The following is a 14,340-nucleotide window of genomic DNA, read 5'->3' on the forward strand; positions in this document are numbered from 1 at the left end:
TCCCCTTTATGTTCACTTAGAGGAAAGGTTACTTCCTGTCCTATGGTGTCTCCACTCTGGATGGAGAAGCAACAGAGACACCCTTGGACAATAATAGCAGTATCAGTCTGAGGGGAAGGTAATGATAGATGGCAGATTTAGATGGACTTGGCTAATTACTGTATTTAAAGTTGAACTCCAGGTAACACTTCTAGATCAAACCACTTTTGCTGGACAGCTTGGTCTGTCAAAGTAAGTTGAAAAATACCAATACTAAAGACGAATCAAAATGTGTCCGATTGAGCAGAGATAGGCCACATTTCATTCAGTGTGTGGCTGGCTCTGCTTGACACGAGTCGATCGGACGCTGGAAAATGTTTGTCGATCAGTGGCTGCAGCTACTGATCAGTGTATTATGACAGTCGTGAGCCCAACAAATGTCAGAATATTTTCCAGTGGGGGGGGGGGGGTCCTCCATCCACCTCACTTATACGTTCTTTTTTACTCTTCAGCCCGCTACAGTCACCATAAACTGCGGTGCTAATGAAGAATGGGCAATGAGGCCTTCTCAGTGGTGGAAAGATTTAGGTGAAAACTTTTGTCCGCTTTGTCAGAGGCTCTCAGATCACGTCGGTGGCATTTCCTTTAGAGATGACTGCAATGCATACTTGGTTTTGGAGTTCATCAACAGAACATAAGCTGCATCATGGGAATCATGGAGATTGTTGATGGTGTCATTCCTAACACATTCCCAGCAGCTGTAACAATGCAGAACGTACACCGAGGAGCAGAGGCTTCCAGAACTCTGTTTATTGTTCTTTCAGCCTGAGAAAAGTGCCATGACGAGGGGTCATACTCCCCCACTGGGGGGTGCTCTTCTCAGGGGACCCATTGAGGAAGCACTAAATATTGGTAGTAAATGGCACCAATGCTGGAGATGTTTCTTTTACCGGATTGTAAAATACCAGAGAATCAGCAAAGGAAATGGCAAGGTGTATCTGCTAAAGTGATGATGTCACTCCTGTATTATATATCTTATATCTGGAGGGCGGTGATGTCACTCCTGTATAACATATCTTATATCTGGAGGGCGGTGATGTCACTCCTGTATAACATATCTTATATCTGAAGAGCGGTGATGTCCCTGCTGTATAATATAACTTATATCTGGAGAGCAGTGATGTCACTCCTGTATAATATATCTTATATCTGGAGGGTGGTGATGTCACTCCTGTATAATATATCTTATATCTGTAGAGCCGTGATGTCACTCCTGTATAATATATCTTATATCTGGAGAGCAGTGATGTCACTCCTGTATAATATATCTTATATCTGGAGGGTGGTGATGTCACTCCTGTATAATATATCTTATATCTATAGAGCCGTGATGTCACTCCTGTATAATATATCTTATATCTGGAGAGCGGTGATGTCACTCCTGTATAATATATCTTATATCTGGAGGGCGGTGATGTCACTCCTGTATAACATATCTTATATCTGGAGGGCGGTGATGTCACTCCTGTATAACATATCTTATATCTGGAGGGCGGTGATGTCACTCCTGTATAATATATCTTATATCTGGAGGGTGGTGATGTCACTCCTGTATAATATATCTTATATCTGTAGAGCCGTGATGTCACTCCTGTATAATATATCTTATATCTGGAGAGCAGTGATGTCACTCCTGTATAATATATCTTATATCTGGAGGGTGGTGATGTCACTCCTGTATAATATATCTTATATCTATAGAGCCGTGATGTCACTCCTGTATAATATATCTTATATCTGGAGAGCGGTGATGTCACTCCTGTATAATATATCTTATATCTGGAGGGCGGTGATGTCACTCCTGTATAATATATCTTATATCTGGAGGGCGGTGATGTCACTCCTGTATAATATATCTTATATCTGGAGGGCGGTGATGTCAATCCTGTATAATATATCTTATATCTGGAGAGCAGTGATGTCACTCCTATATAATATATCTTATATCTGGAGAGCAGTGATGTCACTCCTATATAATATATCTTATATCTGGAGAGCGGTGATGTCACTCCTGTATAATATATCTTATATCTGGACAGTGGTGATGTCACTCTGTATAATATATCTTATATCTGGAGGGCGGTGATGTCACTCCTGTATAATATATCTTATATCTGGAGAGCGGTGATGTCACTCCTATATAATATATCTTATATCTGGACAGTGGTGATGTCACTCCTGTATAATATATCTTATATCTGGAGAGCGGTGATGTCACTCCTGTATAATATATCTTATATCTGGAGGGCAGTGATGTCACTCTTGGTGAAAAGTCAGGCTGTTCTGTAGCGTTGGCACTCAGTCCGGATCACAGGGGTTAAAGCGGTATTGGTGGCACTCGGAATGTAATACGGGTTCTCTGTGAAATGATCTCGTTTTCCTCTCTGTTAATTTCATGCATGGATAATTCAGACAATGAAACATCCAGCTGTACGGGTACAGGGGAGCCGGGCTCCGTGTGACTCGCAGGAACAGGCTGCGGTTAGGAAAACACTATACTTGGCTTAATAGCTAATTAATTTATATTAGAGACACTTTTTGGGTTGAGCTGGCTGGAGGACATCTTAATTGGTACGACCAGCTGAAATAAGTATCTGTAATTGCAGGTGGGGGCACCGGAGAATGCCAGAGACATACAGTCAGTGGAAACCCAGGAACACAATTATGTGGAGAGCCGCTGGATAAGGTAGATCTGTGATTTCATTATATTACACTTCAAGATCCAAGAATAATGGCATACCAGAACAATGACACGCTGACACTTGGGGGTCCCAGAACAAAGACACGCTGACACTTGGGGGTCCCAGAACAATGACACGCTGACACTTGGGGGTCCAGAACAATGACAAGCTGACACTTGGGGGTCCAGAACAATGACACCCTGACACTTGGGGGTCCAGAACAATGACAAGCTGACACTTGGGGGTCCCAGAACAATGACACACTGACACTTGGGGGTCCCAGAACAATGACACGCTGACACTTGGGGGTCCTAGAACAATGACATACTGACACTTGGGGGTCCAGAACAATGACACCCTGACACTTGGGGGTCCAGAACAATGACACCCTACCACTTGGGGGTCCCAGAACAATGACACACTGACACTTGAGGGTCCAGAACAATGACACCCTGACACTTGGGGGTCCTAGAACAATGACACCCTGACACTTGTGGGTCCTAGAACAATGACACCCTGACACTTGAGGGTCCAGAACAATGACACCCTGACACTTGGGGGTCCTAGAACAATGACACCCTGACACTTGTGGGTCCTAGAACAATGACATACTGACACTTGGGGGTCCAGAACAATGACACACTGACACCTGGGGTTCCAGAACAATGACACACTGACACTTGGGGGTCCAGAACAATGACACCCTGACACTTGGGGGTCCAGAACAATGACACTCTGACACTTGGGGGTCCCAGAACAATGACACTCTGACACTTGGGGGTCCTAGAACAATGACACACTGACACTTGTGGGTCCTAGAACAATGACACCCTGACACTTGGGGATCCAGAACAATGACACACTGACACTTGGGGGGTCCTAGAACAATGATACACTGACACTTGGGGGTCCCAGAACAATGACACCCTGACACTTGGGGGTCCTAGAACAATGACACACTGACACTTGGGGGTCCCAGAACAATGACACCCTGACACTTGGGGGTCCTAGAACAATGACACACTGACACTTGGGGGACCCAGAACAATGACACCCTGACACTTGGGGGTCCTAGAACAATGACACACTGACACTTGGGGGTCCCAGAACAATGACACACTGACACTTGGGGGGCCCAGAACAATGACGCACTGAGACTTGGGGGTCCAGAACAATGACACACTGACACTTGGGGGTCCAGAACAATGACACACTGACACTTGGGGGTCCAGAACAATGACACACTGACACTTTGGGGTCCCAGAACAATGACACACTGAGACTTGGGGGTCCCAGAACAATGACACCCTGACACTTGGGGTATCAGGACAATGACACACCGACACTTGGGGGTCCCAGAACAATATCACGCTGACACTTGGGGGTCCCAGAACAATGACACACTGACACTTGGGGGTCCAGAACAATGACACCCTGACACTTGGGGGTCCCAGAACAATGATACACTGACACTTGGGAAAACAAATAAGAGAAGTTTATTGTGGGGTTGATTTTCTTACTGTTTGTCATTCTCATATTTTGGGGAGGTTAGAAGATTCCTGTGCTCGGTGATTGACCTCTTCGCAGATGCATGCAAGGATGTCGTCCAAACACCAAGATATCATTCCAATATCTATTTTTGTTGATCTTATTATGTGATGTTTCAAGTTGTGCAGGGTCCCCTTTATTTATATTGTTGCAATTGTTGTATGGCTGAATTCGCATCGCATAGACATCGCATGTGATCTGTACAGCAGTGGGGTGCAAATCACATGCGATGTCTGACATCACACCAGTGTGAACCCAGCCCAAAGGCTAAATTCACCATTTCGGGTAGAATTTCACTTTTCAGAATAAATAGAATCCTTTTGTATTATAGTTTCTGGCCCCGCAATCCCAAATGTTCTTATCTCTCACTTATGTCATGACAGGTCCGTCTCCGCTCACTGTGCAGAGACGGACTTGTCAGAGTCCTGCTTTCCTCTATGGGGAGATCGGATGAAAACAGACCCCCTGTGCATTTTCATCCAATCCCATCCGGTCGGATAGCAGCGGGTGTCAGCGGACGTGTCACCGCTGACATCCGCCACTCCATAGGGCTGAATGGAGTGTCCGATCAGGTCCGCCTGAAAAACTGACAGGCGGACCTGATCGGAAAGTCCGTGTGAAAGGGGCCCTTTGAAAAAACTTGACTGAACTCATAAAACAACCATAACACTCGTGTGAAAGGACCCTTATGGTCACCATACATATTACAATCTGATTGTACAATCTCCTATAGATCTACCATCAGCTATGCAGTGTAAGGGGCCTGCCTGATCTGATACAAATCGATAGATTGTTCAGGTGGGTTCCTTCTGTTCCACAGTTCTAGTAAATCTAAAGGAAATTGTAGTGATTGTACAATCAGATTGCATAGTGCATGGTCATTTTTATACATAGGCTTGTACACTCAGCTGTCAAGCCCTATTCACATCTTCACATGGGGGGAACTTGCGTTCCTGTACATGGTTATTTTTTTGGGGCGTTCTGGAGCGTTTCTGCTTGTCACGCAGAGGGCAGCCTATGGTTGTAACGTTGCACAATGAAAACCTTTTGGCTTTGTGTAATAAAAAAGCGATTTTGATCCACCTGTTGGCTTGTACACAATTTTTGGGCAATTTGGAGCAATTTTTAGGCATTTTGCCAAGGCACCCCTCAAGAATTCAGAAGGCACTCCAGGGCACCCTGCTTGAAAACGTCTGGTCTACAGTGACATGCCAGGAGGAATGCCGGGGACGCTGTATACACATAGTTGATGGGTGAAGGGTGTGTATGCTAATGAGGTCATCTGGTAAACCCCTCACTGTGTCTTACTGGTTTCTCCGTCCCAAATCTACATACCGGAAAGTGGTGAAGCTTTTTTAAGAAATACAGCAGAGGTTAAGGTAAGGCCTTGTTCTAAAAATCAAAGAATGCTTTTATTTTCCTGCAGCCGAAGTACATTGATGGTATATTGGAACACCGGGGAGCTGGAATTTAGAAAAGAGGTGAACTTTTCTTGGTGCTCCGTCCAGCAGCTGTCAGCTTCTCGTAGAGTTTGATAGGCTGCCAGCAGCAAGGCTGGACGGTGTACCCGTACCTTCCACCCACACCTAAATGCTGGAGTAGGGTTGCCACCTTTTTCTTTAAGCCAAACCCAAACACTTTAGTGGCACAGCCAATTTTGTTTTTCACAGTATACACTATAGGATTATAAAAGACCTGGGACACCTTTTGAGTGCACCAAGGAGAGTAGTAATGCAGTGCGCAATGCGCACTGGGGCAAACAGTGGGTGTGGCCTAACTGACATTTTACCCCCCCCCCAGTGATGCCGAACCTGCCCCCCATACAGCCGCCCGCAGCTCCCGGCTACAGATTTGTATGTTGGTTACTTGGGGGAGTCACAGCCTGGTCTGAATAATGTTTCTGGGTTTCAGGCAGACTGAAACATGGACACATGATTCAAAACCCGGACTGTCCGGGTGAATCCTGGACAGGTGGAAACCCCTACGCTGGAGCCTCATGCAATCAGGCCTGGATGCTCAGTGTGCCTGGGACCCTATTGTGACCGAATAAAAAGCAGATACTGGAAAAATATCTTGGCATGCAAATGGCATCCTAACGTTCTCTCTAGCCATAGCATACAATGCTGGAACCATCTTTCTTTAGCTGCTAAACCAGCCCGTATATATCCAGCATTAGACATTAGCCAGGAGGCCCTTCTGCTGCTTAACGGAGAGGTAATTGTAACAAATGTAACATTTAATAGCTTGGAATGTTCTGTCAGCAGTCTTCCCTGTTTGCTAGTCATATCTATCTGTGGACACCGCTTGCTGCCTGTCACACGTACAATCACAGCCGAGAGCAACAGGAACGACATTGGTGCAGACGCGGCAGGTTTGGTTGTGTCTGCGCTGGAATCTGACAGATTGTTAGAGAAAGCAGGTCTGCAGCTCCTGGAATATTGAGTGTTAGTGTTGGACGCAGTCTTGGTGCTCTTGTGTTTTTCACTTGTCACTTCTCCTGGTCTGTTCCTCCACAGGACCTTCTCCTGGCACACGGCATGCCGAGAAGCTGCAGCTCCAACCGGTGGAAACCTCAATGACTCCACCTAAAGGAAAAATTGCATAAAAGTTCTATCACTTTTTTTTCGTAACAAACAATGGTGCTTTATTGAAGGAATACAGATTCCAAATTATATAAGATGGAAAGTCAGTACATCAACATTGCCATTTGCATTGAGTAATACAACTGAGGTATAGGCATAAAGAGATGACAGTCCTTTATGGACGCACTACCCACTAGAGGTAGTATTGATCTAGTTTCAGGACATGGCACATAGTATAACAACTTACAGAGACATCAGTATTGTTAGGGTCAAGTTGCTTCCTACAATTATGCCGCGTACACACGAGCGGACTTTACGGCAGACTTTGTCCAGCGGACTTTACGACGGACTTTCGAATGAACGGACTTGCCTACACACGATCAACCAAAGTCCGACGGATTCGTACGTGATGACGTACGACCGGACTAAAACAAGGAAGTTCATAGCCAGTAGCCAATAGCTGCCCTAGCGTCGGTTTTTGTCCGTCGGACTAGCATACAGACGAGTGGACTTTTCGACTGGACTCGAGTCCGTCGAAAAGATTTGAAACATGTTTCATTTCTAGGTCCGTCGAACTTTTGGGGAAAAAAAGTCCGCTGGAGCCCACACACGATCGAATTGTATGACACTCCGGTCCACAGGACCAAGTATGCCGTAAAGTCCGGTCGTGTGTACGCGGCATTAGACATACACATTATGGTAGAGGTGCTCAAGTCAGGGTCCAAGGTGACCAGACCTTCTCGAACTTCCAATGACAACCCCTGTTGGAATAGGTCATTTTATATAGAGGAGGGGCTGCATTTACCATCGCCTCCCCGGCAGCCACATCTGGTTTGTGTGGCAGTCCCCGATAAATTAAGTTACGGAGATCCATTAAAGATCCCAAAAAAGTCACTTCTAGAAAAGTGGCCGCGTTGGCCCTGGAACCCACCAGTAGGCAGATACCAGTATTGCCGCCCAGGAATAAACCGGAAAATTCAGTAAGGCTAGTCTGCCCAACCTTGGAGCAAGATATAGAGTAGATTTAGCCATGCGGGGGGAGGCTCCATTCCAAATAAAAGAAATCAGTAAATTGTCTATTTCTTTAAAAAAGGCCATAGGGACCTAGACCAGACAGTTGCGAAAAATATAGTTGAAACGTGGTAGAAGCATCATTTTGACCAGATTGATTCGGCCTATCAGGTTCAGCGGGAGCCCAGACCAGGATGAACAACATGTTTTGAGCGATGTCAGGAGCGGTTGAAGATTGCAGTGAAAAAATTCCGACATTCGTCTGGTTACCTGCATACCCAAGTATCTAAATTTCTCAACCCATTGTAGTGGAGAGGATGGGGCCGCGTGAGCTGCTCTGTCATCTATTGGGAAAAGGATAGATTTGGACCAATTAATCCTTATTCCTGAAAAAGTACCGAACATGTTGAAATTTTTTAAGGCTGCTGAAAGCGTCAGACCCGCATCATTCAGATATAATAAGGCGTCGTCCGCGTATAGGGATAGTTTCTCCTCCAGGTGTCCCACCCTCAAGCCCCTGACCCCAGATGATTCCCTAATTAGAATTGACAGGGGCTCCAGGGCCATGGCAAACAGGGAGGGGGACAGAGGGCATCACTGCCACGTACTTCTACGGAGAGAGAACATTTCAGACAGCCAATCATTGGTGCGGACCCTTGCCCTGGGTGCCCTGTAGAGCATCCTAAACCAGTGGAGGTACTTGGGGCCAAAGCCATATAGCCTCAGAACCTCCCATAGATATAGCCACTTTACCAAGTCAAAAGCTTTCTCAGCATCCAGCGATTCGATGACTCTTGTGCCTTAATTGTCGTGTGGTATAGAGGGGTTTAAGAATAGGCGTCGCAAGTTAATGTCTGTTCCCTTACCCGGCATGAATTCCATTTGATCAACATGTATCAGATCTTCAATGACAGTAGATAGGCGAATAGCTAGCACTTTTGCTAGGATTTTTTCATATACACTAGCATGAAGCATGAGATATCTCCCATCCGGGTCAGTACGCACCTCCAGTACTCGAAAGGGCAGGGTTTTCCGGATTAGAATACTTACACCCCGGGCGTAATTGGAGTAGGTCGCGTGAAAATGTTTACTAACCCAGGGTCGCCGGAGTTCGTTAATTTTGGAGCCCTGAAGGTGAGACTCCTGCAATATGCAGACATGCGGTTTGTACTTCTGGAGAAATTTTAAAGACTAGGGACCATTTCACTGCCGAGTTAAAGCCTCGGACATTCCATGATATAGTAAGCTGAGACATAGGTGAATGCGTACAGATAACAGTGATAGGAATAAAGTAACACATGTTGCCAATGGCAAGAGAGAGATACCGGATGGCAGATGTACCCCACATGATACACTATGCAGCAAGATTAGTAGTAAACAATGCAGTATTCTAGGACATAAGTCAGAAAAAAGAGCATCAAGCACCACACAAACTGAATTATAGAAAATAACAAAAAGAGAACAGAACAACATTCCCATACTTCCCCAATCCCTGAGGAGCCAACAAACCCACCTCCTGCATCCCCATCCCAAACATGGAGAGCATGAAACCCAGAACCACCAGTCAGTTAGAACAACCCTAGAGGGACGTGAACCAGATGGATTGGCCCACTGAAAGAAGCAGCTTCAGTACCATAGAGATGCTGGCACTCAATCCGCATATGGTTATGCTTGTATAAATTTAAAAATTGTATTCCTCCTGGGCAGGATCACATGTAAGTCTGAGCCAGGTAGTAGGATTAATGGGGGATCATAGACTCAATATGACCCGATGAGAGGACCTCCCAAGTGGAGGGGTAATTCACATCTTCGTGTAAAAAAAACAAAAAAAAACAAACACCTGCAAGCAGGGGCACAAACCTTGAACAGTTGGAGACCAGGTAGGTTACTAGCACAATGGTGCAAAACAATGTGAGGTATCCCCAACAACTGCAGTCATCCGCAGAAAAAAGAAGGGGGGGACCTCACAATGCAGGGTGATCAGAGATCCAGAGAAATAAGTTGGAGGTAGGACACCTCACCTCTATGCCGAACAGCGATGAGGTGGCAGGGTATCAATCCAAGCCGAGGCCTCGCGCGGGGAGGTGAAGAAGTGAACTGACTCTTCATCTTGGACTCTCAAGCGAGCGGGGAACAGGACCCTATACCGAATGTTGCGGGCCTGCAATGCTGCCTTCACCTGATCAAAGGACTTCCTGAGTTTCTGCGTCTCAGTGGAGTAGTCAGGGAATATAAGTAGCTTGCCATTTTGATAGCTGACTTCTCCCTGCACCCTAGTCGCACGAAGTACCTCATCTCTGTCCTGGAAATTCAGAAGCCGCATGATGAAAATGCGCTGTGGGGCCCCAGGATGCCCGGCCTTGGTGGAACACGGTGTACTCTGTCTACAGTAAAGATAGGGAGAGAATTGAGCTTTTGGCAGCAGAGTACGCAGTAGATCCTCCACAAACACAGCAGGATTGGTGCCCTCCACTCCCTCGGCCAGGCCCACGATATGGAGATTATTTCTCCTATTGCTGTTCTCCACATCGTCTGCTTTGTATTCCAGTGCTTTCATCTTCACTTCATTTCATCTTCCATGAGGCTTATCCGTTGCTCCGTCTCTGAGACATGAGACCGAAGATTATCCACATCCTGCCTCATTACACTCATATCAAGTTGCACTGCCCCTATCTTTGCAGTGAGAGTGGCCTGGCACAGGGCTATTGCCGACATCATGTCAGCGACAAAGCTGGGATGAGGAGAGGCATCTGGCTCCTGAGGCTCTGGAGGCTCCATCTGCGACGCCATACTGGTGCGGCGCTCCACACGTGGGGGGACGAGGTCCGTACCTTCTCAATCTGCAAGAATCTGAGCTTCTTCCCCTTGCCCACGGCTGCCCTGGAAGAGCGGCATCTTATCTGTGTGTAATACCCACTCCGCCGATGGTAATATTGCCCAGAAGGAGCAGGATTTCAGGTAGTACCAGCAGAGCTCCTGAATGTGCGGCCGCTCAGATGGCAATCTTGGACACACTCCCCCCCCACCCATATCATAAACTTTTTAACTTTTTAAAAGTTAATTTTAGGTCTGAAGAGTAGCTAAAACCCCCAAACATTTTAATGTCACACAGTATTAGCACACCGTTTGATCAAGCCAAAATTTCAGTAAAAAGTACACTAAAGTATATTGCTATAAATTACCCAATTTTTTTGGTAAACTATAAAAGATATGTTTGCTGGAGGAATTATCAGCCATCCTACTTGATAATTGTGCCAAATTTTCAGAAGTGTGGTTTCCCTGGAAATCCTTATGTTCCTCCATCTCCTCCAGCTGCAGTTCGTTCTGCACTCCTGTGACCCACTGAAGCCCGCTGTCTGCTGACGTCACAGAGCTGGTCCAGGCTCAGGAAGGATCGTGACAATGAAGTCGGGATCCACCCAAAAGCCTGGACCGGCACCCAGTTTCTGCTTCTCTGCAAGGCACTGAGAGCCTGAATCAGCCGCTCCCGACCCCTCCACAGCCCAGCACTCCAGTGAGCGAGAGGGAGCAGAGCAGAGAGCTGATGAATGACAATCACTAGCTCTCTGCTCAGGGAGCTGTGAAAAACCGAGCGATTGGCAATGTTTGATCATTCGCTTCTCAGTGTTAGAGCCGGCGGGGGACAGATTCAGCATCGGACCGATGCTGCATCCACCAAGGTAAGTATGAATCTGCAAAAGTGGAAGAGCATAAGTACATAACATAAGGACGGTAAAGGCATTAAATGATAGTGAATCAATATATTGATGGGGGACCTCTGATGTTAAGCAGGGGCTCTGATGTGAGGGGGGACCTCCGATGTGAAGGAGGAGCTCTGATGTGATGGTAGGAGCTCTGATGTGATGGGAGGACCTCTGATGTGAAGGAGGGGCTCTGATGTTATGGGGGACCTCTGATGTGAGGACCTCTGATGTGATGGGGGGACCTCTGATGTGAAGGAGGGGCTCTGAGGTTTAGGAGGACCTTTGATGTGAAGGAGGGACTCTGATGTGATGGGGGACCTGTGATGTGATGGAGAGAGCTCTGATGTGAAGGAGGGGCTCAAATGTGAAGGAGGGGCTCTGATGTGATAGGAGGACCTCTGATGTGAAGGAGGGACTCTGATGTGATCGGAAGATCTCTGATCTGATGGGTAGACCTCTGAAGTGAAGGAGGGCCTCTGATGTGATGGGAGGACCTATGATGTGATGAAGGGAACCTCTGATGTGATGGAGGGACCTCTGATGTGATGGAGGGACGTCTGGTGTGATGGGGGAACCTCTGATGTGATGGAGGGACCTCTGATGTGATGGGGAAACCTCTGATGTGATGGGGGAACCTCTGATGTGATGGGGGAACCTCTGATGTGATGGGGAAACCTCTGATGTGATGGGGGAACCTCTGATGTGATGGGGGAACCTCTGATGTGATGGGGGACCTCTGATGTGATGGGGGAACCTCTGATGTGATGGAGGGACCTCTGATGTGATGGGGGGACCTCTAATGTGATGGTGGGCTCTGATGTGAAGTTTATTTAATCAAAGCAGTTTTGTGCCTTGTCTTAGGTTTAGATTTCTTACATTTTAGACTGGGGTGCCATGAGATTTTGCATACATTTATGGGGTGCCACCACTGAAAAAAAGCTTAAGAAATGCAGCTCTGTCTTGTCTATTTGTGTACATGACATTGTTATTAATGCAAAGTGATGAGGGCGCCATCAAAACCTAACATTATATGACAGTTCCTCCACCACCCACTTCACACGGTGCCTCTATATTCACATACTGCTTAATTAACACATTTTATAGCTGTAAATTATGAGAAGAAATATAGAATTCAGGTGTCAGATAAAGGCAGTGAAAGAAAATGACATAACAATATACCGCACAGCTAAACCCCCACCGCAGTCCAAGTTAGTTCGCCCACTGAAGGTGCATACCTTCTTCTCTTGGTGGTGCGAATGGACCTGATAGGGAACAATAGAAGTCTGCTGTGTGTGTGAGATAGCTCTGGTCCGATAGAAGTGAAAATTGGTTCTGCTGGATATAGAATGGAGTGCATTTTCTTTCAAGGATGCAGATCTGTGGTGGAAGTATAGTGGATACGGACCTTTTTCTGGTCCTCTCTGATCACAACAAAGGAATCGCTCATCAGATATTAAACTCTTGTGTGGGTATTGAGGCGCACCTAGTACAAAAGTTCATATCATCTAAAGTAGCCTTTCTTAACCTTTTCAGCACAGAAGAACACTTGAAATAACTTTTAGGTCTCAGGGAACCCCTGCAAAAAATGACCATATCTACAGTACATCTCATGAATGATACATTAGTGTGATGGTCAGTGGGAAGAATGCTACTTACACTTGTGATCATTAAGAATCCCTCCCTTACAGATTGCTAAAAAGATTTAACGGTGTCAGTGGGAACTTATCTGAGAGGCAGGAATTGCTCATTGCTTGAGGAACCCCTAGCAATCTTTGGAGGAACCCCTAGGGTTCAATGGAGCCCTGGTTGAGAAACTCTGACCAAAAAGGTTTATGGGTTAACAGCATCAATACAGCCACCCAGCCAATCAAATTCAAAATACTAACCACAAATCCAAATATCACCCAAATCGTCTTCTCCGCTCTTCTCAAGACCTCCTACTCTCAAACTCTCTTGTCTCCTCCTCCCATGCTCGTCTCCAGGATTTCACTAGAGCCTCTCCCATCCGCTGGAACTCGCTACCTCCACCTGTCCAGCTATCCCCTACTCTTGCTACCTTCAGGCGATCCCTCATCTCTTCAGGAAAGCCTACCATGTCTCCAACTAATCTTTTACCACTTCCATCAGCTCATTTTATTTTTAACTGTATTGTCTCCCTTTTATATTGTAAAGCGCTGCGTAAACTGTTGGCGCTATATAAATCCTGAATAATGATAATAATAACATGTTTAGGGGAAAACCTTCCCCTTCTCCAGGGCTCCAGCATTGGATGTTGTTAGACTCACAATAGAATGCACTGGAGAACCTGATAATGACTGGCATTTCTTAACAGCACTAAGAACCATTGGTTGAATTTTAAAAGGCCCCTGAAGAGTAACTCCACTTTTTTTAAGAAAAAAACATTCCCCTCTGGGTGATCTATGTACATTACAAGGATTTTGACGAACTTTGTTGCAGATTCCTACCTTTTGTTATTCTGAAGAAATCCCTGTGTGTTTGTCTGTGTTCATGTACAGAAGTGAGTCTAATGGGAGTGGTCTCTTGATTATCAATCAGCTGCTGCACCTGCAACACTCTGAGGAAAGTGGCAGGGTCTTCATCCTTTTAAGGCTTGGTTCACACTGCTGCAATGTGAAAAACCCCGTGCGAATCCAGTATGGGTTCCCGCATCGCATTTCACCCGCCGGCGTTTCACACTGCCCTATGCGAATCGCTGCAGGTGTCAATAGAAAGTTAACGACACCCCCCAGATCGGTTTGCATATCGCAGTGCGAA

The 14,340-nt window shown here is 46.2% G+C and overlaps 1 long non-coding RNA gene across 1 annotated transcript in view; it reads left to right on the top strand.

Moving 5' to 3' along the window:
• Positions 1-14,340, top strand: part of LOC141113697 (uncharacterized) — a 262,349-nt gene that overhangs the window by 203,055 nt on the left and 44,954 nt on the right. Inside the window, exon 3 of the long non-coding RNA XR_012236804.1 lies at positions 2,646-2,725. This is a non-coding gene — a long non-coding RNA (uncharacterized lncRNA). The remainder of the gene's footprint in view (positions 1-2,645; positions 2,726-14,340) is intronic.

This window comes from Aquarana catesbeiana, linkage group LG12 (genome assembly GCF_042186555.1).
Source record: "Aquarana catesbeiana isolate 2022-GZ linkage group LG12, ASM4218655v1, whole genome shotgun sequence".
Taxonomy (NCBI): Eukaryota; Metazoa; Chordata; class Amphibia; order Anura; family Ranidae; genus Aquarana; species Aquarana catesbeiana.